We start from the raw sequence: 23,160 nt of genomic DNA on the forward strand, positions 1-23,160 counted from the left end.
TTTGCCTCCTGACCCACCCCCCTCAAATACATAAATGAATCTTGAAAAAATCATTTTACGTGCATTGGAGGATGTTTTCATTTCAAGATGATTTTCCTGCTTTTTGAGAAAAAAGAACCTCTAGTCTAAGTTCATCTGTTTTGGTGAGTTTTACCTACTTTTCCTCAACCTCAGACTAACCTTTACTGCATGCCTACCGTAGAGCAGGTCCCCTGCCTGACCCTTCACATGAGTTACTACAGTTAAACGTCTAAACAGTGTCAGCTGGTGTCACTACTGCTCCTATCTGTTTACATACGAGAAAACCAAGGTTCAGAATGGGCATTCAGCTTGTCAGTGTGAAACTCAGATCTGACTTTGAAGTCGGTCCTTACTCAGTGCACTTCAGTTGGTAAGTCTTCAAGAAAGCTTACTCACAATGCTCTGCTCCAGGCCCGGAAGGTGATAGAAGCAGAAAGCCCCCTCTCATAAAACAATTAACTATTTCTAATAAAGGTGTGTTTTGAAAGCTGCATGGGAGACGGCACACCGTAAACACAGAAGGGATGACGGGGAAGGTTTATGTTGGCATATTTCCACCTCCCACCTGCTGGGCAGACTCCCCTAGAACTTGAAAGAGAACCAGCGGATAATGACAGTAACGACAGAAATCGCGTCGATGGCACGAATAACTGATACTAGCTTGGTCCCTTTCTGTTTTCAAAGTGCTCCTACATCCTCTATCCCCTCGAAAGCATTGAGCGAAGCTTTCTGGTTTCTTTTGCTCTAATACGTGGTCAGTTTCCATGATGTGCACTAAAGGGTATCGTCTCTGTGTGGTGGGGGGAGGGGTGTACAAATTTTGATATGTACACGGGAAATGTACTTTATAGATTCTATTAGGTTTTCTGTATTCTTTTTCGGCCTTTTGGTGTGTTTCAGTCTCCTATTACTAGCATTCATATTGCTTCTTGCACTTCCTGTAATTTCTGCTGGATGCCTTCCTGCGAGTTGTCTGGTGCCCGGAGAGCCTGACTCTGCTCGTCTTCATCTCACTCGATGCTTGCAGTCTGAGTTGGAGTCTGTCCTCTATCAAGCACCCAGCCCCCACTTGCTTCTTGTTTACATTTGCTTGGTGTAGCTTTCCCATTCCTTTACCTGTAGGTTTCTTTTTTCTTTTATTTTTTTTTTTAAAGATTTTATTTATTTATTTCACAGATAGAGATCACAAGCAGGCAGAGAGGCAGGCAGAGAGAGAGAGGAGGAAGCAGGCTCCCTGCTGAGCAGAGAGCCCGATGCTGGGCTGATCCCAGAACCCTGAGATCATGACCTGAGCTGAAGGCAGAGGCTTAACCCAACTGAGCCACCCAGGTGCCCCTACCTGTAGGTTTCTAAATGACTGTTCTAGGCGTGGTTTCTGTTTTAGAGCTGGGTTTTGTTCTGTAATCCATTTGGAAGCTTCTTTAGAAAATGACCTCTATCTTTAATTGTGACAAAATATCCGTAACCTTTGCCGCCTTAACCATTTGTAAGCATGCAGTTCAGCAAGAGCACGTACATTCACATCATACAAGAAGGAGGCCTCCAGAACTCTCTTAGTGTTTGTGTCTGGCTTCTTTCACTCGGCACAGCTTCCTCCAGGTTCATCCACATCGTAGCAGGTGTCAGAATGTCTTTCCTTTTTGAGGCTGAATAGTGTTCCATTGCATGTTTGTATGAAACTCTGTTTCTTTTAGGAGGTGACCAAACTCATGCACATGTACTGATAATCCTGAAATGTTAAGTAGAAGCCTACAGTTACTCTTCTTTTTTTTTTTTGCATTAGGTATTAGTGCTAGGTGGTTGGGTGTCTGAACCCTTAGGAGATAAGCGGCTAGGTGTTAGGTTGAGAAGGGTTGCCTCTGCACAGAGAAGGTCTCACTGCTTGAGTGAACAAACTCAAGTGAACTGCTTTGAAGGAACAAAGAAGCGGCAATCCCTGTCTCTCATATTTCTCTGTTTTGGTCTTTGCTTTAATTGGTCACGTGCTGTCAGGTTAGCTCAAGCTCAGACATAGGCTTGGTCACCCCACTCTCCTGCTCCACACCCCTCAATGGCTCCCAGTTGACGCCGAATTGTGTGCAGACTTCACCTAGCGTGCGGTAACTTCTGCCATCTAAGCCTCCGTAGCTCTTCAGTTGTGGTTCGCCTCTCACATCTACCCTAAGGCAACTAGTGCTTAAGCTCAATGCTGTTATTACCTTCTCTGAATTTTTGTGCCGCTTTCTTTCCCCTCCATGTCTTGTCTCAGGCTGTTTGCCTGCTCGGCGCTGCCTTAGATCACTGCCCTGCCCAAGAGGCAAAATTTTTCTAGCCTTCTCAGCTCCTTCTGGTCCTAATCCTTACACTCATTCATTTCTCTGTCTTGATGTTTCTCCTGACCCCTAATGCGTGTGCGCCCATTGACCTGTGTATGCCTCAAGCGCCCCAAACTCAGCCCACCCCCTCCGGAATACATGTGCCCACCAGGCCCGCTGGCTGTCCCACGCTGCCTCTCGGGAATGCCTTCGCTGTCCACCCGGGTGCCAAGCCAAGACACTGGGAGCCACCCGCACCTCCCTGTCCCTCAGGCTCTCATCCAGGAGGTCACCAGGTCCCATCAGTTCTACCTTCAAAGCGTTCTCCTTTCCGGGCACATCCTGGAGTGGTACGCACCGGGGAACATTAAGCGTCAAATGTTTCAGGCTGGCCTCGCCCTGTGTCTGGCCTTCCTCAGAGGCAGACCACCACCAGCACAAGACAGCCTCGTGTGAATCCCTGGAAAGAACATTGCCTGTTCTTCTCCTCCGTGCATCCCCTGCCCAGGACAGTGCTTGGCTCGGAGCAGCTGTTAAGGAAATGTTTGTCCAATTGTAATGGGCCTGCCTGGCCTTGAATACAAATGAAGTTAATTTACATCAATAACCCAAAGTTTCCCTAATTACTCTCACCTGTTTGCTCAGACCTCCAACCTCATCCGCTGAGTCAGCCTCCAGGATTTCTGGGCATCTGAAGGCTGCCTCCCATGGTGTCCATGGTCACTGGCGTCCACCCTGCTCCTCTCCTGTCCAGGGTCCCCCTTGCTCGCCTCTGCAGTCATGAATGCCACCTGAAGCTTCGCCTTTGCTCCCTCTGGGAGTGCCCATGTCCGTGACTGGAATGCTGGCTCCTGGGCTTGGGGTGCCTGAACAAGCTGGGTGGGTTCCTGAAGAGGCAGGGTGCCGTGCCACCCTCGGCCCCGCAGAGCAGCCTTGCTGGGGTCCCAGGCCGGTATTCCCCGTGACATTCGGCTCTCAGCCTGACCACCTCGCCTCCACCCTGGGGTGGGGGGGTACATGTGCCTCCTCTCCCAGGCTCTAGCCTCGGCCCAAATTACCCCCCTCCACTTTGTGATAATAATACTAATCGTGGCTAACAGTCCTGGACCTTTCCTGTGCGTGAGGCTAGTTGTTCTATAATAACTAGGAAGCTAGTTATTATTTTTGCTCATTTTACAAATGAGGAAAGTGAAGCACAGCAAGGGGTTAAATTGTTCAGAGACACATAGGACCAGAGGAAGGCACAGAATGCAGGGGTCTGGTGTCTGCCCTCCCCACACCCCCAGCCAGGCAGCCTCCGGAAGTTCTGTCAATGAAGAGACCAGAGGGGCCCCATGGGATGAGGGAGTGGCCAACTGGCCAAGAGCTAAGGGTCCTGTCCCAGCTTTGCCTTTTCTACCCAAAGCAAAAGTCACTCCGTTTTCCCATGGGTCCAGTGAGGGGCTTGCACAAGAGCAGTGGTTTCTGACTGGACGGGTCCCTGACAATAGCGTCATGCATTTGGGGCAGAATAAGTAAAATACACATAATGTTGCAAATGTTTTCATAAAATTATATTGATTTCACTTAAAGGACTATTCTATTACTGTTAGATCTTGCTTTTGCTGCTTTCACTGCTGGTCTTAAAGTGTTCTTTATATTACAGAATGAGAAGAAGTTGGTGATTCTAGAAAAAAAAAATCCCATTTAGAAAGATAAACACCCTCTATTGGTCACCTCGGGTTTTGTGGGTTTTTTTTTTTTTCTTTTGGCTTTGTTTTGTTTTTAACCTAACAGATGCATGAATCCCGAAGTCTGCTAGCTACGGGATGTCACGCCTACTCCTAGCACTGCTGTCCTGACACCATCACCCAAGGGAAGCCGGAGCGGTAACCAGGGAACAAGGCAACAGAGGGAAACTCCAACCAGTGTGGGTGTCAGGGACCCAGTGGGTGAGCAGGCAGTGGGGTTGGAAACAGGACAATAGTCAATCAGGAAGGTTCAGAGACCCACGGGAGGAGGGACAGCTAGGGAGAGGTGAGTCGGAGAGAGGAGAGAGACAGACATGAGACAAACAGAGAGGGAGAGACAGAGAGATGCACAAAGGCCAGAGGGAGGGAGAAAGAGGCAGAATCAGAGAGACAAAGAGAGACACACAACACAGTCAGCAGGTAGTGACAGATGAGAGACGGAGACAAAGACGGAAAGAAACAGAGGGTTAAGAATGAGGCGATCATCCTGAAGAGATTTTCCAAGACCCCCAGAGAGAGACACGGAGATAGAGACACAGAGGGAGATAAATACACGCGAAGAGAGAAAGCAGCAGAAATCCAGGGAGAGAAACACAGTTAAGGGAGAGAGAAGAAGAAAGGAAGAGAAAAGAAAGAGAACAGAAAATCGGGAAGAGACGTGCAGAGAGCGGAGACGGAGTGAGGCAGAGGGAGGCGAGGGGGCGAGCGCGCTAGGAGCTGGTGGAGGTGGAGGCCGCAGCGGGCCCGCGGGCAGGGTGGGGGTGGAGGAAGGGGCAGCAGCAGCCTGGGCCAGGGCTGCAGGGACCAGATAAGGGCGCCTGCCAAAGGAAAGCGGGGAAGGAAAGACGTTTACAAATCCCCCAGGGTAGAAAGCCGGGGAGGCTGCCCCAGGCCCAGAGAACAATGGGTACTTGACTTCAGTGGGTCATTAATGAGACAATTAATGGAAAGAGTAACAGAGGCCTCCCTAGGGAGGACTTGGAGGGTGGATAAGTGGAATTATTGTGGAGGGCGGTTCTAAGGGGGGGGGGGGTCTGTCCCCACACTCCCAGATGGCCAGCATGCCAGCAGTGGATTCCTGGCCTGGGGCTTGAGGCCTCCCTCAGCACCCCCACACATGGCTGGTGCTCCCTCCACCCTGGACTCCTGCCAGCCCCCCAGATGCGCCCCCCCACTTTTCCCATCCTTGAGCCTTTGCTGCCGCTGCTTCCTCTACCTGAAATGCCTCCCTGGATGACCTCGATCCGTGGAAACCCGACTGAGTCCAGGAGTACATAAGCACGGTGCATCCGTGGGATGCCGTGTGGGGAGCCCCAGCCATGTGTTTGAACCAGAGAGCCCCCGAAACATAACGGGCAGTGGAAAAAGCAAACAGAGTCGCAGAGGCAGTGTGACACCCCTTATGTAAACTGGAATGACACGAAGTAATTAAAAAAAATTATTCCTGACCCTATTTTGCACTATAAATTAATTATTTTAGAGGCAGAGTTGTGAAGGGATATTTACCAAATTCATAATGGAAATTGCCACTGGGGACAAAGGGAAGAACTTAAAGTTACCGGAAAGTCATTTCATGTATGTGGATCAAAATGAAAACTTGGCCAAGTGTTAACTTGGGGTTGTGAAAATAGAAGTGGTTATTCCTTTGTTTTCTTGTTTTGTTTCAATTTTTTTTCCTCCAGAGAGAGAAAGAGACACATCTTAGCTATCCTTCAGACCCAGCTCAATGCCACTTCCTACAGGAAGCCTTCCGGGAATCTACTTATCAGTCAGAGGTGGTCTCCCTTTTCCCTGATCTCAGTCTCTCAGGGCTCAAAGCACTTTCCGTCTTGTGTTGCCTTTGGCGGTGTTCATGGACTGTCTTTCCCATTGGATAGGAGACCTGGGGGACAGGGACTTCCAGTATAGGACCAGCACAGAGGCAGCTCCCAGGGATGTCTGTGAGACTGGATTTAGCTCTCCCATCTACCACCTGAGGAGGCAAACCACCAAGGCTCTGATGACTTCTTAGATCCAATATCCATAATCAATTTTAGGGAGAGAGGAGTGGGTTCCTGAAAGTCAAAGCATTCCTTCTAGAATGGGGATCTAGGGGGTGGTAGCTTCTATTCAAAAATGTTTGGGAGGTCTTGTTTGCTGTGACCAGGAAATCCCCTGATCCTAGCTAGTGTTGGGGGGCACCATTGCTACAAAGCCTAAAGCTGGGGTGGGGGGGCGTCCCATCTCTGCCCTCTCTAGTGAGGCCCAGGTGTTTGGCTCCTCCCACCAAATCCACCTGTTAAAAGAATCCCTGAATTCCGCTGACCCCCAGTGAATCCCAGCTGTAGCAGAGGCCGAAGGAGGAAGATGGAGGAGTCTTGCTCTGCCATCCAGGCAGGTGTGGCCCAACCCTAACCCCCAGTCCCACCTCCTGAGCACTTAGTCCGTGCTCTGCCCCGAGCTACAGGGTCTAACTTGATTCTCAGACCCCTTGTGTTACCGATGAGGACTCAGAGAGTCTAAATGACTTGCTCGAGGTCACAGGATGGCCCTGAGTGTTGGAACTGGGACTCCAGCTTGACCTGTGAGGTGGGGGTGTGTGTGTGTGGTGTGGGCAGTGGGGATGCATAGCTCTCCCTATGCAACTTCCTCCCCGCCCCCCCCCGCCTTTGTTTGTTTTTGAAGGGTAGTTTCCTGGAATTCCATTGTAAGGGGGGGTCTAGTGTGGGCAGCAGCCCAGAAGGAGCCTTGTGTGCCAGTCGAAACCCTGCCCCCCTCCACCCCCGGGAAGGAGGCAGCAGCTGGGCGGAGACCAAGGCACAGAGAGGGTAGAGCACATTCATTCACAGCAGAACAAGTGAGTGGCTGGGCCGGGAGCTCCCCTGGCTCCCATAAAGCAGGGCAGACCTCACCTCAGGACCTTCATTCCACTGGACTTTGTCCTCTTGGAGTGCCTTCAGGGGACCTAGAGCTGCAGACTTTGGGGAACAAGGAGGGAACCAAGAGATCATCTCGAGAGGCTCTCTCTTTGTACTGATGAGTTTAAGGCCTAAAGAAGGCCAATGACTCACAAGGCCTTTTTGATGTCAGGAAGTCCAGGCCAAAAAAAGCAGCCTTATGAGGCACAGAATCCCTCCAATTCTCAGAAGCTACTGACTCCAGCTTTAGAACCGTTTTAATAATCGGTCACCTGGTAGGCAAACCCAGAGCAGTTTGGAAACTGTAGATTAGCACATGGGGAAGGGCTGGAAGGCTGAATGAATGAATGCTTGCATGAATGAATGAATGAATGATAATGAATTTGCCTCCCACCGGGGGTCCCTTCTTCTGCTCCGTATTTTGCTGTCAGATTCATCATCTTAAAACAGCTTTTGGCACGACCTGGCCTTGCTCAGAGGCCCCCCGGGATCTTGCATCGCCAGGGTATGTGAACAGCCCCTCGCCCAGGTGTGTTCCTTCAGAGCTGCCCCCTGACCGGTTCTCCATACAGTGACAAAATGCAAGTCATGCTGCTCCCTGCCACAGGCTCCGGGTCATCTCCAGGAAAAAAACCCAGCAGGCTCTTAATTGCGAGGTGTGACTTGGACTGTATTTCCAGCCCCATGTCCCACCAGGCTCTCCCTTGCTCTGGCTCCAGCCGGCTCTGGCTCTGACCTCCTTTGGGTCCCCGCAGATGCTGGTTACTCTGGGGACTGCACATGCCATTCCCTCTGTGGAGGGCACTCCAGACCCAGCCCTGCCTGGATCGCTCCTGTCCATCCTTAAGCTCCCTGTCCATCCTTAAGATTGCCACCTCATTTCCCTGCTTCCTGGCAGCCTTCCCTGCCCTCCCCCAGCTGGGAACCGTCTGCTGTTCCTCCAGCCACTGGACGGAACCAGCCCCCCCCCGGGGTCCCATTTGGTTATAGGTAAACGTCTTCAGTGTGTGCCTTCTGCCCCGACTGGGAGCACCAGAGGGCAGGGACTGCCTTACTCGTCACGCACTGTGTAGGCAACAAGTATTTGTGGAGAGACTGAGTACACACGTTTGGCTGCCCACTGAACTGACTTACTTGTTCACCATTCAGGAGCATCTACTGAGTGTCAAGCCCAGTTCTCCACATTCCAGTGGTGAACAAACTCCAGTAAAGTCCTTGCCCTCACAGAGCTCAGAGTCTACTAGAAGAGGCAGATGGTTTTAAACAGATGGAGGAATAACAATGCCAGGCAGAGCTAAGTGCTAAGAAGGAAAACAAAGCAGGGGTGAGGGGTGGAGCATCGTGTGTTAAACAGTTTGGTGGGAGTTGCCAGTGTCTTGGGAGCAGTCAGGGAATGCTGCATGGAGGAGGTGACATTTTGGTAATGAGCCAGGGCTCCCGAGAAACATAGACCCTCTCCCCAACTCAGGCTGGTGGGGCGCTAGGGGTGTCCAGGTGTGACAGTCCCAGAGACCCAAACCCTCTCTGCCTTCCAGGGCAGGAGCGAGGAACCCATACGGGGCCTCTGGCCAGGCTTCAGAGGTGGGTGAAAGCCCGAAGCCGCTCTTCACAACCGCCGTGATTGGGCTCCTTCTGCGTGGCAAGAGGCGGCGACTGCTTTGTGCACGGAGGACTCGGCTGATTGTGGCCTGGCGATTGGCACCCACAGACCGTGGCCGCCAGGCTTTACCTCGCACCCTCAGCGCCGCTGCGTGCCGTGCGCAGCGCGCCAGCCCAATCTCGCCTCCTATATTCAGAGTTGATTAGACGCTATTTCTGCCTGGATTTTCAGAAGGCTCAAGAGCTTTTTTAATCACTACAGTGGCTCATTACGGTTTTGCAGTGACACTCATGTCCTTCAGTTCTCTTCTCAGATTAGATTCTATAGTCAGATGAATATTGGATGATTTCATTACATACAAATGCAATCAACAGTTTTGCATAAATTTCTTCTCTTTTCTTGAGTTTCAATTGACCCCAGCACCCATGGTGGCAGGCACGATCCACATGCAAATGAGCTGGGTTTGCAGCCAGAGAGGCGCCCGGAGGAGGCGGGCACTTGCACCAGCCCAGGGAGGGAGCAGGCCTTGATTGCTCAGGCTTTGGGAACGGGGCCCTGGCAGAGGGGGTGCCGCCCCAGGGGGCAGGGCATCTCCCTTCAGGATGATGTTCCTGTAGGTGAACTAGACGCGAGGATGCTCAGAGGCAGGCCTTCTGGGCAGAGAATGGGATGTGGCGTTATAACCCAGGCAGGTGGGCCCCTAGGGGTGTGCTCAGGACGCTTGGGGACCGAGAGGCTCCTTAGCAACTGGTGGGGACACAGTTCACGGGGTTTAATGACCCTAGGGCCTCAGCAGAGCATTCCGGCTGAACGGTAGCTCTGCCCCCAACGGATGCAATGGTTATTATTATTATTGCCTTCATAGTCCTCGTTGTGGGCTTGGCTACAGCCCACAAAACTCAAAAGGCAGGTGGGAAAGTTTGGAGGCCAGGCAGCGGTCCTTCACTACTTCCTTGATTTCTTACGCTGTGTTTTTTGGGTGGAGAGGCGGGGTGTTTTGAAAATTGGGTCTCGGAAAGCTCCTGATCCCTTATGTGTCTGGTGATGAAATCCTTTCCACCACATTCCTGCGGAGAGGAGAGGGATAGCAGTTCTCACTAGTTCTCCCCGGGGATGAAGAGCAACTCCCCCACCCCCCACCCCTCACCCCCACCCCCACAATGAGCCTCTTCCAGCTTCCTTGGCTCCCTGCTGCCCAGGTGCTGTCCATGAACATGAACTCTCCCAACCTTGACCCTGTGCTCCCTTGGGACACCCCCTGAGGGGGCACTGGGGACTGTGTTCTGCCAAGTCACCTTTTCTACGGCTGGTCTTTTTGATTCCTGCAGCTTCTCCCCGGAGGTGGCCTCCAGCCTGCCATCTGGGTCTGTCCTCCAGATGCTCTCGGGGACATTCAGAGTGCAGACCTGGGCTCAATACCAGGCACGAGGCTGGAGCGTGATGTGGGGAGTAAGCTGTGTGTGGTCAGGAGGCCAGGGCTGACGGCTGTGCACTTCCAGGGGGGGTGGGAGGTGAGGCCCAGGATGGGGACGTTACACCTGAGGATCTGCCAGCACAGGGGTCTGTGCGTCCCAAACCTCATCTCCTTCAGGTGGTTCCTTATTCATCTCTGGGCAAGTGAGGCTAAAATACTTGGTTAGTGAAGGAGAGTGAAGAAGGCATGGTCAGAGGGTTCAAATATCAAGAAGCCAGCAGCTCGGCTCAGAATGATCAGGGAAGGCTTCCTGGAGGGGGCTGGGCACAGACTCTGAGAATAGGCAGAGGAGGCAGAGGTGTGGCTGAGGCAGTCCTGCTGGAGTTGGAGATGGGATGGGGGCTGTCAGACAGGGTAATACCAGGGCACCTGGGCTACGGGCTCTTGACCTGGACCTACCTTTTGCTGGGATCCCATTCTTCAGCAGCACCAGGTGCAGCTCGAGCTTCCTTCTTGACTGTCCTCAGGACAGTGGGAAGGCCAGGTTTCTGGGGACTGTAGCCCCAAGCCCCGTTCCCTCCTCTGTGACTCTCTTGCCACAGGACTTTGGCCAAGATGGCTCCCTTTTCTGATGCTGGCACCACCACCTGTGGAAGGGAACTAACATTGCTCACAGGCACAGCGGGAGGTCAGAGGCCATAGACCGCCCCCCCCCAACGCCTCGTTCACATTCTCATCAATGTCTGCTCTCCCTCTGTCCCGCAGGACCCTTTGTCCCCGGGGTCAGGCTCAGACCCCCATTTCAGAGCATAAAGAATCAAAAGACGGGATGTCAGACCGAAATCAGACTGACCCCACCTTGCTGTGTGATCTTGAGCAAATCACTTCCACTCTGTATGGTTTTATCCTCTGTGAAATGAGGGTTCTAGTATAAGCCCGGAGTCCCTTATTCAGGTGTGAAGTCAGAGGGTTTCCGAACTTCCCCGAGAATAAAGTCTAGTAGAGAACATAACCCATACATTGTACCACCACCCGGTGGGGTCTGGGTCATTTCTTAAATCAAATTCATATTTTTTTCCCAACAAAACATGAATATTTTCCAATTTCCCATTTCCCAAACCAGGCAGGGAAATGAACAAAAGTAACTTCTGCTTGGTTCAAGTCACTTGGGCACCACACAGTTTGTCTCCAAATCCGTGTAAAAACCTTTTGGTCATTGAAGCTTTGGGGATTTCAGCATTTTGAGGAAGGGATCGTGGGCCTGGAGTGTTTGCCTCCCTCGTGGGGGCTGATGTGGTTAAGCTGAGTTACTATGCATGAGGCATTCAGAACTGTGCAACTACTTAAAATATTCCCATGTGGTATGCAGGGGGTCCCTCCAGCGTGGTCCCCCCCCACCCTACGGCTCCTGGAGCCTCGGGGAGAAGTGCCAGCAATTTTAAGGAGGGCCCTTTATGATTGGGGCCCTGGCGACCTCTGTTCCCCCACCCCCGTCTTCCCTCTGCCCTGCACACCCGAAGCTTGAACTTCATTATCTTTTTTTTCCAGTTCCTCACACACACCAGGCTCTCACTCTCTCCAGAGTGTTGCACTTGCATGTTTTCTGCTTCAAATACTTCCATCCCCAACCCCCACCTCGCCTTTTTAAAAGTTTATTTATTTAAGTAATCTTTACACCCGACATGTGGCATGAACTCATGACCCGAGATCAAGAGTCATATGCTCTCCTGACTGAGCCAGCCAGGGGCACACCGCAACCGCCACCCCCCCCAACTCCCACCTTTTAAAGTTTATTTATTTTTTAGTAAATCTCTTCACCCAGCATGGGGCTCGAACTCATGACCCTGAGATCAAGAGAGACATGCCAGGCGCCCTAGCCCAACCCCGTTTCTTAACTCTGTGTCCTCCTATAGGTCTCCTGGCCTCCCTTGAGCATCAACCGAGCACTAGGAAAGCTGCCGGGCTTCCCGGCTAGACTGTGATGTCTGGGAAAGCAGCGGTCACAGCCACATTCCTTTCCGGCACACAGTCAGTGTCGAATGAAGTTACGTCTTCACCTTGGCCTTTAGCCTTGGCCACTAGCTCAGGAATTGGACACATGTTTTGTTTTTCTTTTCTTTTTGAAAAGATCTAATTAATTAATTAATTAATTAATTTGACAGCAAGAGAGAACACAAGCAGGGGGAGTGAGTGAGGGAGAAGCAGGCTCCCGGCTGAACAGGGAGCCAGATGCTGGGCTTGATCCCAGCACCCTGGGATCATGACCTGAGCCAAAGGCAGACCCTTAATGACTGAGCCACCCAGGCGCCCTTGGACCCATGTTTGTTGAATGAATACATGAAACAAGGAAGATCACGCTCCCGTTTTGCACCGTGGGAGAAAAGTCTTCGAACACTCTCCCCTCCCTCTCCCTTCAAATTCCTTAAGTGATTTTTTGGAAAAGGGAACTAGTCCTTGCAGGGGAGCCCAGAGGAGGGTACTTCCAGGATTGCAGGGCCGAAGGGAGGTGGCTTCAGGACATTAGGCAGACACTCCTCGTCCTGGGTTGGTAGAGGCCTCTGGGGTCTGGGGAGCAGGGGGCAGAGCGAAGGGGGGCCTCCAGCACTCCAGAGCAATTGCTATAAAATAAACTCCATAATCAGGTAAATGCAGTCGTGCTGGGGGATGGTTCCCGTGCAGCTGCGGCCAGCCCGGCCGGAGGGGACCTGTCTAATCTCAAAGTAATGAAAACGTGGGTCCAATTACGATGGAGGGCCGAGGCTTGGGCCATGGCCGGAGTTTGGGAGCTGGGCCCCTGGCAGCGGAATTAGAACATTTAAGCTGTCAGGCTGAATCCGGGAGAGGCCTGATTACCTGGTCCGCCAAGGGGCCGCTTTGGTTTGGTGTCGACTATAATTTCCTGGCCGCCAGCCATGAAGCCATGGGCCACCTTCTCTCCCCTGCGATGGGGGTCCAGGCCCTGTCTTTCCGACCTCCACTGTGCCCCCGACCCAGACCGGCCCAGAGGGGCTGACCTGGGCCTCCCAAGCTGCCCACGTGGGGCAGAAAGGGAAACAGGTACACGAGTGACACAGGCTGATTATGTGTAATATGTAGACATAGGTTATGGGCAGTGTATACCCTGGCCACTTGTGAATGACACATACATAGGAGGTCTATGTGTACACGTGGTATAGATATACTGAACATGTGTAAATGGTGTAAGACTTGTATTCACGTGGATTATGGGCAGCTGGTTTAGCAATGAGGTGTGCGAGTAAGTCATACCTTCGGCTCTGGGTGCAGGGTATCTGCTTGTGGACACATTGTACGGATGCAGATGGTAGGTAGTGTGTGTTCACAGTCATGTGTGCCCATCTATAAGGGCCATGAGAGCAGGGATCAAGTCTGCCTTGCCGCCTGCTGTGTCCCCAGCACCTAGATACCTAGATGGGTGCCTGGCTTTGTGGATGGAACTTGATCATATAAATGTTGAATGAATTCATATCTATACCATGGGAGCTATGTGATACAAGCATATGGAGTCTGCATGGTATGGGCTGTGTGTGTGTGCATGTGTGTGTGTGTGCATGCGTGTGTGTGTGTGTGTGTGTGGTGTCTCTGCCGTGTAATATGGAAGCACCAGCAGGAGAATATTTCATGGGCCTGAACTGTATGGTCCCATAGACCTGTGCCTGATGTTTGTCTCCTCCACTTACACACTGTGTGACCCCAGGCAAGTCATTTAACTTCGCTGAGCCTCATTTTTCCCCTCTCCAAAATGGATACAGATAGTGCTGGGTAACTTTTATTGAACACTTGCTGTGTGCCTGGTATGGTGCTATACGGTTCTCCTGCGTTATTTTCTTACTGGCTTTTCCCAATAACCTTTGAAGGATGACTGTTGCCTCCACCTTACAGACGGGGAAACCGAGGCTTTTGGAGGTGACATAGTGGGGTAGCCAGGACTCAAAGCCAGGGCATCCTGATCCTGTGTGAGCTTTGAATGGCTAGGCTAAACAGGTGGTACCTGTCACACAGAGTTGCCTTAAGGATTGAATGAAATACTCCAACTTCAGCACCTATGACCCTGCTGCGCATAGTGAGTGCTCTGTAAACATTATTACGATTATTGGCACGTGGCCGTGTAAACGGGATGTATAAAATAGGTACAGGGAATACGTGGGAAATGTACATATGGTATGTTTGTATGAGCAAGAGAGGCCCGTGTAGGTATGCTTGTGTGTGTAGAGGGTAGGCACCCATTTTTCTGATACGTGTACTTGGGTATATGCACATGTGACTTACGTTACATAATGGACACAAGACATGAAAATATATGTGTTATGGTGTTACCATATGGGCGAAACACCCTATACTTGAGGTATGGCATCTGTGAGCCTGACACAGAGCTCTGTACTTGAAGACTATATGGAAATGGGGGTGATGGTGGGTATGGGAGATGCAGGCATGGTCATCAACGTGCACATCTGGGCATGCACGGGGGTGACAGGCAGGTAGTGGCTATGTGTACTGTACATGTACAATGCACTGCCTGTGGACTGGTGGGTACTCCTACATGTGTGGGCACGCTGATGTACACAGTGTATACGTTTGTGCAGTGCATCTACTTGGGGGGTGTTGCATATCCTCTCTGAGAGGTATATATTTGGGATGCGTGTCCTGTGGGTCTTTGTTCAAATGCCACCTCAGTTAAAATATCCAAAAGCACCCTACTTAAAACAGACCTCATTTCCCTTCATTTTTGTTGAAAAAAGGATCACTTTTAAATATACTGTGTGATTCAGGAATTTGGGGTGTTTTCCCCCCTCTCTAGAACGTTAGCTTCACGAGGCCCCGGGGCTTTGCTGACCCTTGTCCACCACGGAGGCCCCAGGGCCTCGCCCAGAGCCGGGCGCGCTGGAGATGTTCAGTTGAATCGACAAGGGGACGTCGGTGCGCCCGGAGCGCAGCCCGGGGCCGGGCGTGTGCAGGATGGAGCCGCGACCTGGGCGCGGAGCGCAGCCGGGTGGCCGAGACGGAGGGATGGCCCGGCCACCCCCGGCGAGTGCGCGCTGGGCGCACGTGTCGTTGACGGACGCGCCCGGCTGCGGCTCGGGGCCAGCGCGGCTCCCCTCCGCCCCCGCCCGCGGCCCTCGCCGGGCCCTGCAGTCTCCCGGGGCGCGACCCCGTGTCCCAGCGCAGTCGGCCGGGGCTCCGGCCCATTTCCCGGCGGCCGCAGGGCGGGGCGGGAGCGGGGCCGCGGCCGGGCCGGGCGGCAGGAAGCGGCGCATTGTTCGCGGCCCGCGGCCCCGGGCAGGGAGTTCCCGGCCCCCGCACGGACATAAAAGGAGAAAGCAGCGCCCGCGGAGCGGCCGGCCGGCCGGCGGCCCCGCGCTCCGCTGACCCCGGCATCCGCTCCGGGCCCGCAGCCCGGGAAGGAGGTACGCGCCCCGCCCCTGCGGCCCGCAGGCCCGGGTTCGAATCCCGGCTCGCCGCCTCCCGAGCCTGCTTTCCCTCCTGGTAAATGAACACCCGCCGCTGGAAGCCTACCTCCGGCCCCGCCCCCTCCCGCTCGCTTGTCACGAGAAAAACCCAACCTTGTGCTGCAGTCCCCGAGAAGAAAAGGTACATTAGTGGAACTCAGACTGCAGGGGGAATGCTTTACCCAACAGGGGAAAACTCACCCGTGTAGCTTGGGTGGCACCCCCTTGTGCAAATGGGGCTGCTTGGGACAGGAGCCCGAGGAAAACCTTTTTCAGGGTGGAGCTTTGCAGGCGCCAGTGTGGGTGGGGAAACTGAGGGCTGGAAGGGCACGTCTTGCTCAAGGTCATCAATCACAAAAACCCGCATCAAGTAGATGTTACAAATCCAGAGTCTTTCTCCGGGTGCGTAGAAGTATGACCATTTTTGTGGTTGTTATTGATCGCAAATGTGACCCAGTGAACACCGTGCACTGGTGTGTATCTTTTCCAAACCGGCTTTAGGCTCCTTACTCATCTGACCCTCACATCCCGTCTGGAAGGGGGCATGAGTTAACCGAGGCCCAGAGGTACAGTGCTTTGCCCAAGCAAGTTGGGGAAGGTTGGAGGTGGGGGTAGCATGCCCTTGGTCTGTTTTATCTGTTAATCCCAGCAACTCTGGCACCATAATCTTGGGTGGGGATGTATTTGCTGGAGGGTTAAGATCTAATCAACGCAGGAAAAAGTAAGGGTTTAGCAACCCCACCCCATTCCAGCCCACCCCAGCCCAGCCCACAGCACTGAGCTTTGCCCTCCAGACTTGGACGGTACTCTTGCCTGGCTGGGAAGGGAAAGGTGGAATTGTCATCATTTCCACGGGAGCCCAGAGAGGTTAAGTGACTTGCACCAGGTCACACAGCAAAATGGCTATGAAGCAGAGGCTCTCCACCACAGCTTGACCTCTCCAGGGAGAACCCCTCCCTGAATCCTTAAATCTGGGGGGGACCTGTCCCAGGGTGCCTTCACCGCTGGGCCAGGAGATTCTGATTACGGAGAAGCGGCTTTCCCTCTACCCCTGCCCCCGCTCAGCCCTGGAACCCTACACCGGGGGTAATTGACATCAGATGCGGCTGTGACCCAAGGAATGCTCCCCAGGAACCTGGAAGCATTTATTGTCTGGAAGAGAATCCAGGGCCCACTCTAGGCTGCCCTCCCTCCCTGGCTGTCTCCTCCCCAGGCAGCTAAAGGTGGATAGGGGCCCTGAGGAGGCTCTGGTGCTGCCCGGGGGTTACCGCCGCTGGCCCTGATGAATGCAACTGCTGAAAGCGCCTTCCTGGCTTCCTCCTTCCTGGGGATACGGTTACAGGGGGCCAGACTTCCTGCCCAGCCTGCCCAGCTTCACCCTGTGGATCTGCAGGCTCTCCGGGCAGGCAGCTCCGCCCCCCACCCCCAGCTGGGACACTGGCAGCCCCAACTCATTCAGAGTGCAGCTCAAATGTCACCTCCTCAGGGAGGCCCTCCCTGACCCACTCTATAGGAGCTAGCCCACCTACTGGCAGTGTCTCCCTCCTACCCTGTTCAGTTTTCTTTGTATCACTTATCTCTAGCTGGTGGCCTCATTTGTTTTCTTGTAATAATGTTTATTTCCTGCACACAGACCCCTGCCTCCCAGAATGAGAGCCGTGTGAAGGCTGGGACTTGGCCTTGTTCACTGCTGTATCCCAGGGTCTAGAACTGTGCCTGGTACATAGTAGGTGCTCAGTAAATACCGACTGAATGAATAAAGCAAGAACGAGCCCCCACCTTTGGCCTTTGAACTTAGAACTTGACCTTGATTCTCTTCTCAGAACTGAGATTTACCATCCCTGATCTCCTCCCTCTGGTTTGTCTGGGATCCTCCACACTGATTCCACTTCTCTGGATTTTATAGCCTCAGGCTCTCTTCTGGGCGCTCATGCTGACCTCTGACCTCGCCTCTTTGATCCTCTCCCCAGGCTCTGCCTCAGAACTTTGGGCAAGTCTCTTGTCCTTCCTGAGCCAACAAACTTCTTTAAACAAAAGGTTATACAACAAAAACCTACTGTGTACTATAGGTTAGCTAACTAAACATAATGAAAAATAAAAAAAGAATAATAAAATAAAATAAGAAAGCAAAAAAAGAAAGAAAGAAAGAAAAGTTTATATGGGAAGCCCAGGATTTGAGACAGATAAAAAGGTCAAAGGGCAGGAAGGGGACCAGATCCCTGAGTGCCTAGTCTTTCCATGTCTCCAACACACCTTTGCAGATTCCTACAGCTTTGGAGAACATGGTTTGAATGGCCCAGGCTTGAGGATTTCTCAGTCTCCCTTAGCTTTGTAATTCCACAACTCCATGACTTAGATGTCTATCTAGTCTTAAGCGCTCACTTGGTCATTCATTTACTTGTCTATGGAACAGTAATGGGCCACAGTTGTGTACTAGCTTGCCCTAAACCCTGCTCTTCAATGTCTCGTGTCCAACTTGTGGTCCCCTTTCTTCATTCAACCAAAAGTCCAGGAGGGTAGCTCATGTGCCAGGATCAAGAGATCTCAGCAAATGTGGGCAGGGCTGCCACTGGCCAAGACCTTAACTTTGTGTGACTTAAGGAAAAATCACTCCCTTTTGTGTAGATGCAGCCTTGCCAGACCCAGCTTGACCAGAAGACAGTGCCCTTGAATGAAGAAAAAAGTGACTATGTTCTTGGCAGACAAAACCCCACATTTGGCTGTGGGCTGGTCAGGTTTGAGACCCCTTGTGTAGGCCATAAATGTCAGGAGTGCCTCCATGGGTGTGTGATTGGTCTATCACTGTCTTTAAATTTTAAGTAATTTTTGAAAAGAGGCTACACACTTTCATTTTGCACTGGACCCCACAAATGATGTAGTTAGTCCTGATTCTATACAGAGTTCTGGTCAGATAACAGCAGCCCCCTCGTATATGGGGGTCCTGGGGGAGGCAAGCAAAGACCCAAGAAAGATAAACTATTTGCTAATGTGGCTTGGGGAGGTCTGGTGGGGCAGAGACTAGTGTGCCAGCTCTCAGCTGCATGAGGCTGGACATACTCTACTATGGGGGAATCAGGCGTGGTCCCCACCCGGGGGTGCTCAGGAGCAGGGAGAGAGATAGGCATGAGCATACATAGAACATGAGACCTTCAGAGCAAGAGGAAATGCTGCTGACCTGTTGGAAGGACCCAGCCACAGCAGGTGCATGCTGGCTGAAATGCAGGGCAGTGCCCCAGGGGCTTTGGAGGAGCCATCTCAGAGGAGGTGACAAGGAGCCTGACATTAGGGATGAGGAAGGTTTGAATCAGGAGGGGAGGAGAGGTGCATTCCCAAGGTCAAGTCCAGCCTGGGCTGGAAGAGTGGAAGGGTGGAGGAGTGAAGAGGCAGGGAGCGGAGGGCTTTGAATGCCGAGGTGAGGGGTCTGGACTTCATCCTCTGGGTGGGTTTGGGAAGCACGTCCACTCCAGCTCGAGCACATCAGTATGAATCTGTTCTTGTGTCATACATGAGACACTTGGGATTTTGTAAAAAAAAAAAAAAAAAAAGACATTGCCTCTAAAACAATGTGTGAAAGCCACAGCTCTTAGGGGTGGAAAGCCAGAGAAGCAGGTCCAAGTCCCCCTGCCAGCTTCTGGCTCCCATGCAGGGCTTGCGCTCTTTATAGGGGAGAAACTGCTGGCTCTGGGTCACAGGTGGTATCTAGAACCCAGGACTCCTGCCTCCTAGATCGGTGGGGTGGGGGTGGGGGGCGGTCTCTGCATGCTGCATTTGCAAGAACTCACATTTACAGGCCCCTGAGGAGGCCCTTTGCCCATGTGCAGGTCTCCCCATGTGTCTGCATCTGCTGCCTGAAGATGCTCCATTCTTCCTCCTTCAGGGTCCTTCCTGGGAAAAGGTGGCCTATGCTGCCACCTGGTGGCAATGCTGAGGTAGGTGATGTACCTCTTCCCTACTCTGAAGCTCTGCGACTGTCCTGGTCCAGACAAAGGGCCCTGTGCCCTGGGGTGGGGGCAGCCCTGTCCTTCAGGACTCTAGGACTATTAATGGTGGTACAGCCCACCCCAAATCCATTCTTCCTCTGTGTTAGGACTTAGCACCCTAATTGTCTAGTGCTTGGTGTTACCCCTGGCTCCTCCCGCTCCCTTATTCCCGAAATCCAGTCTGTCCCAGATACTGTCAAGTCTGCCTTTCAGGTGTCCATTGCTCTCCATCACCAAGACCAAGGCTCGGGTCTCACCACCATTGTCCCCCAACGCACTCCCCGTGCTTGGCCTGCTGCAGTAGCCAGATTTGGTCTTCTCCCCACTTGTTCTCATGCTGCCCCCCCGAGGGATCTCAGCGAAACCTGCAGCTACTCCCGTCACCCTCTGCTTGAAATCACCAATGGCTTCCCACTGGCCCCAGGTCAAAGTTTAGCTTTTTTACCAAGGAATCCCTCTGCGAACTCTCCCCTGCAAACTCTCACGTGTCCCCCTCGGCCTCCCTGAGTTGGATGGGACAGCACAGTGGTGACAGGCATAGACCACAGTGGGCCTGGCTGCCTGCTTTCAAAATCACCTTCTTCATGTACCCTCCATGCCCCTTAAGTCAGGTAAGTTAACAGTTTCCCTATCTGTGAACCAAGACTGACAGCAAGAACACCTGCTTTGGAGGGTTGTCATGGGGTTTAGATGCACGACTGTGGGAGGCATTGCAATGACACGGGGCCAAGTGCAAGGCCGGGGAGCCCAGTCTGTGCCTAAGACGCCCTCTCCTCGGACACTCACTGCGAGTGGGTGAGAGCTTCAGACTCCCCTCGGGTTCAATCATCTGCTAAAAGACTCACAAAACTCACTTGAAACTCTTTCACTCGTAGTTACTATTTACTCCTGGGAAAGGATACAGATAGGGTCAGCCAGGGGAGGGGATATGTGGGGTGGAGTCAGAGAAACTCACCGACTACCGAAGGGACCGCGGTCAGGAAAGGCTGTAGCTTGCCGGTCTCTGCGGGGACATCGGGCAAGAGGAAGGTCTTAGAAGCAGCAGCAGAGAAGTCAGGGAAGCAGATTCCGGTTTCGTGTGTCCAAGGACCTTCTAAGAATGAAGGCTGCCTGGAGGTGGTGGTGGGGGCGGGGCAGGGAGAGGGCTCCAGCCCTGCCGGGTCTGCCGCAGGGTCAGGGACCTGTCTGGAGGTCCCAGCAGGAGAGAGGGTGGAATTAGGGCTCCCCCACCCCCCACCCCAGGCTCTACTGGGCCCATGGTGGCAGTGGAGAGAGAGGGGCTGGGGAAAGGGGAAGGAAAAGCCAGCCAAGGCGGAGGTCAGCAGAAAAGCGGCAGGAAGAACTGGGAGGGCCTGGCCTTCCCAAAGCCTCTGCAGGGAGCTGGGAATCAAGCCTCATTATGTGTTCTGAGGAACAGGGCACTCCCGGGGTGGGACAGTTCATGCGGGGAGGAAACTACTTGAATTTGGCCTTGTGGGTGGATGGGGCAGGCTCGGGGCCCAGAAAGAACCGTGCCCCGAACACCTGCTGGAGAAGGAGCCGGGCCTTTAAATCATCACAGGATCCCAGGAGCCCGGGATCCTGGCTCCCTCTCCTGCTACCTGTCCTTGGGCAACCTCCTTCCCTCTCTGGGCCACAGTCCTCTGATCTGTTCCACGGAGGTTTGGGCCTAAGATCAGAGGCCCCTTCGACAGAGAGGCAGGCAGGCCAGGGCTTAGAGAAGGGATGCGAGGGTGCCGGAGGTCTGGCCAGGGCTGGTCTTGGTGGCGTCTATCCGCAGCCTAGGAACCAGTTCCTCTCCCCTCCCCAAGTTCTCTTCTGCCCACCACACTGACCACAGCCTTCTCTTCTCCTTTTCTATTTTCAGCTCTTCTGGGGTTCTGAGGAAGGCCGGGCCGGCGCCAGCCCAGGAACTCGGTGCTGCTGAGGCAGGCCCAGGGCAGTGAGATGTGCAGAGTCACGGGCTTTGGAGGAGCTTGTGGGGGCCTCCTTCTGGATAAGGGCCCTGTTTCAGGCCTGGCCCAGACCCACCAGGGAGGTCTGGTTCCTGCTGACGCCCCAAGCGGCCAGGAGGCCAGGGCCGGGTGGGGCTGGGGAGGAATGCAGTCCTGGCGTGTGGCTGGGCCCGAAGGTTCACCTTCATGAAGACCCAGACAGTCTTGGGGCTGTGCCTGGCTGGGCAGGGAGCCTGCAGCCAAGGGCTCAGAGGCTGGACTGGGGCTGTAGTTTGACTAAACCCCCAGCCCTGTTCCTCACTATAGAACGTTCTGTTGCAGGAGGTCAAACCCTGGCTCCCTCCTCTCCCCTTGGCCTTTGAGGGCCTCCTGCTAATGCTCTCAGAATTGTCAGGAAGGATCGGGGTCAATGTGAACGAACTTTACCAGAAGGGCACCCAGAATGCTCTTGTCTCCTTTCTTCCCTACCCACCATCCCTGCCCAGCCCTCCCCCTCCCCTGAAGAATACGTGTTGCTGTGAGACAGACAGAAAGACAGACAGGGAAGTGCTGCTCCGAGATGGTTTGGAAGGCAGTTAATGTCCTTGTTCATGCAGGTGGCTTCTGGGGACAGGTGTCACTTCCTTCCATCTACCTCCCAGCCAGGCTGGTACCCAGACCTTTCTCCTCTGGCTTCGGAGTCTTAGGTCTGTAGTGGACAGTGTCTTGTTCTTGCTCCATTAACTCTAAATGAGCTTTGGCAAGCCCCTTGTGGTGTCTGGGGCTCAGTATCCTCATCCGTAAGACAAGATGACTGGCCTGAACTCCTTTGGAGCTCTGCGGGCACAATTGTGATTTCCTGTGTGGGGAAGCAGCTTGAGCCCCGGGGCCAGAGTGGCCCGCGGATGGCCTGGGATGACGGCTTCTCCCTTGATAGGGAGCAGGTGGAGGGGATGAAGGCATGGAGGCACCTGTGTTCAGGAGAAGGAGCTCCCCAGCCAAGGCACGGAACCGGAAGTTGATTGCACCAGAAATAGAGACAGAGATGGAGCGGGACAGAGTCAAGAAGAGGGAGTTAGCGGTAAGAGAGATATTGAAAGAGGAAGAGCATGTTCCAGACAGAGATGGAGAGACAAGGCCATCTGCGGACAGAGGCAGAGATAACGGGGAGGACAGAGAGAGAGAGAGAGAGTGAGAAACAGAGATACGGAGATACAGAGACCAAGACCGAGAGATAAAGACAGGAACAGGGCAGCCATAAAGGATTAGAAAGAGGTTCAGGAGAGTGAGCAGGAAAGACGGCTGCAGAGCGTTCTGCTTCCTGGGGGTCAAGCAAGATCCTGCTGTTGCCTACACTGTGCCTGGTCTGGTGGTCACTCTTCTGACCTTCGGATTTCCTCCGGGACTGGAACCCTCTGCCCCCCCACCCCCGATCTAAATGTTCTCCAGATATCATGTCCTTGGGGGTAATGTGTGCAGAGATGAGAGTGGCTCAGGCTAGGGGCATCTGAGGCTTCATGGCCCCAGGGCTTCATTAAAGGGTAGGGATAAATGGTGGGGAATCAGAGATGACTGAAGGTTATTACAGGCAAGAGGATGCAGTTAGGGTTGGGAGAAGAGCAAGAAGGTGGAAAGTCCAAAGCAAAATTTCCCCATCTTTCTTTTAAGGAGGCATTAACTCTGGGTCTGACTATTTAGGGACAGATAGGAAATCTGGTAGTGAGTCAGGGTTGGAATGCAGATACTAAGTGTTGGAAAGAAGGAGATACAAAGGGAGAAAAACTGAGCTGGGCGGCATGGGTTTGGTTGAGTTGAATTATGTTTG

General features: G+C 53.2%; 1 long non-coding RNA gene across 2 annotated transcripts; it reads right to left on the minus strand.

Annotated features, from left to right (window-relative positions):
• Nucleotides 1-1,275: 1,275 nt before the first annotated feature.
• LOC101673073 lies at nucleotides 1,276-20,776 on the minus strand. 2 transcript variants are annotated; one of them, XR_001176857.2, is made up of 5 exons: nucleotides 20,357-20,776; nucleotides 10,416-10,603; nucleotides 2,949-7,002; nucleotides 2,628-2,845; nucleotides 1,276-1,750 (listed from the first exon to the last, which is right to left on the minus strand). It is a non-coding gene; the product is annotated as an uncharacterized LOC101673073 (long non-coding RNA). The 2 variants fall into 2 exon arrangements; XR_201044.3 differs by having other exon boundaries at nucleotides 2,949-9,609.
• Nucleotides 20,777-23,160: the final 2,384 nt, after the last annotated feature.

Source organism: Mustela putorius, unplaced genomic scaffold (genome assembly GCF_011764305.1).
Source record: "Mustela putorius furo isolate JIRA1106 unplaced genomic scaffold, ASM1176430v1.1 tig00000596_pilon_pilon_pilon, whole genome shotgun sequence".
Taxonomy (NCBI): domain Eukaryota; kingdom Metazoa; phylum Chordata; class Mammalia; order Carnivora; family Mustelidae; genus Mustela; species Mustela putorius.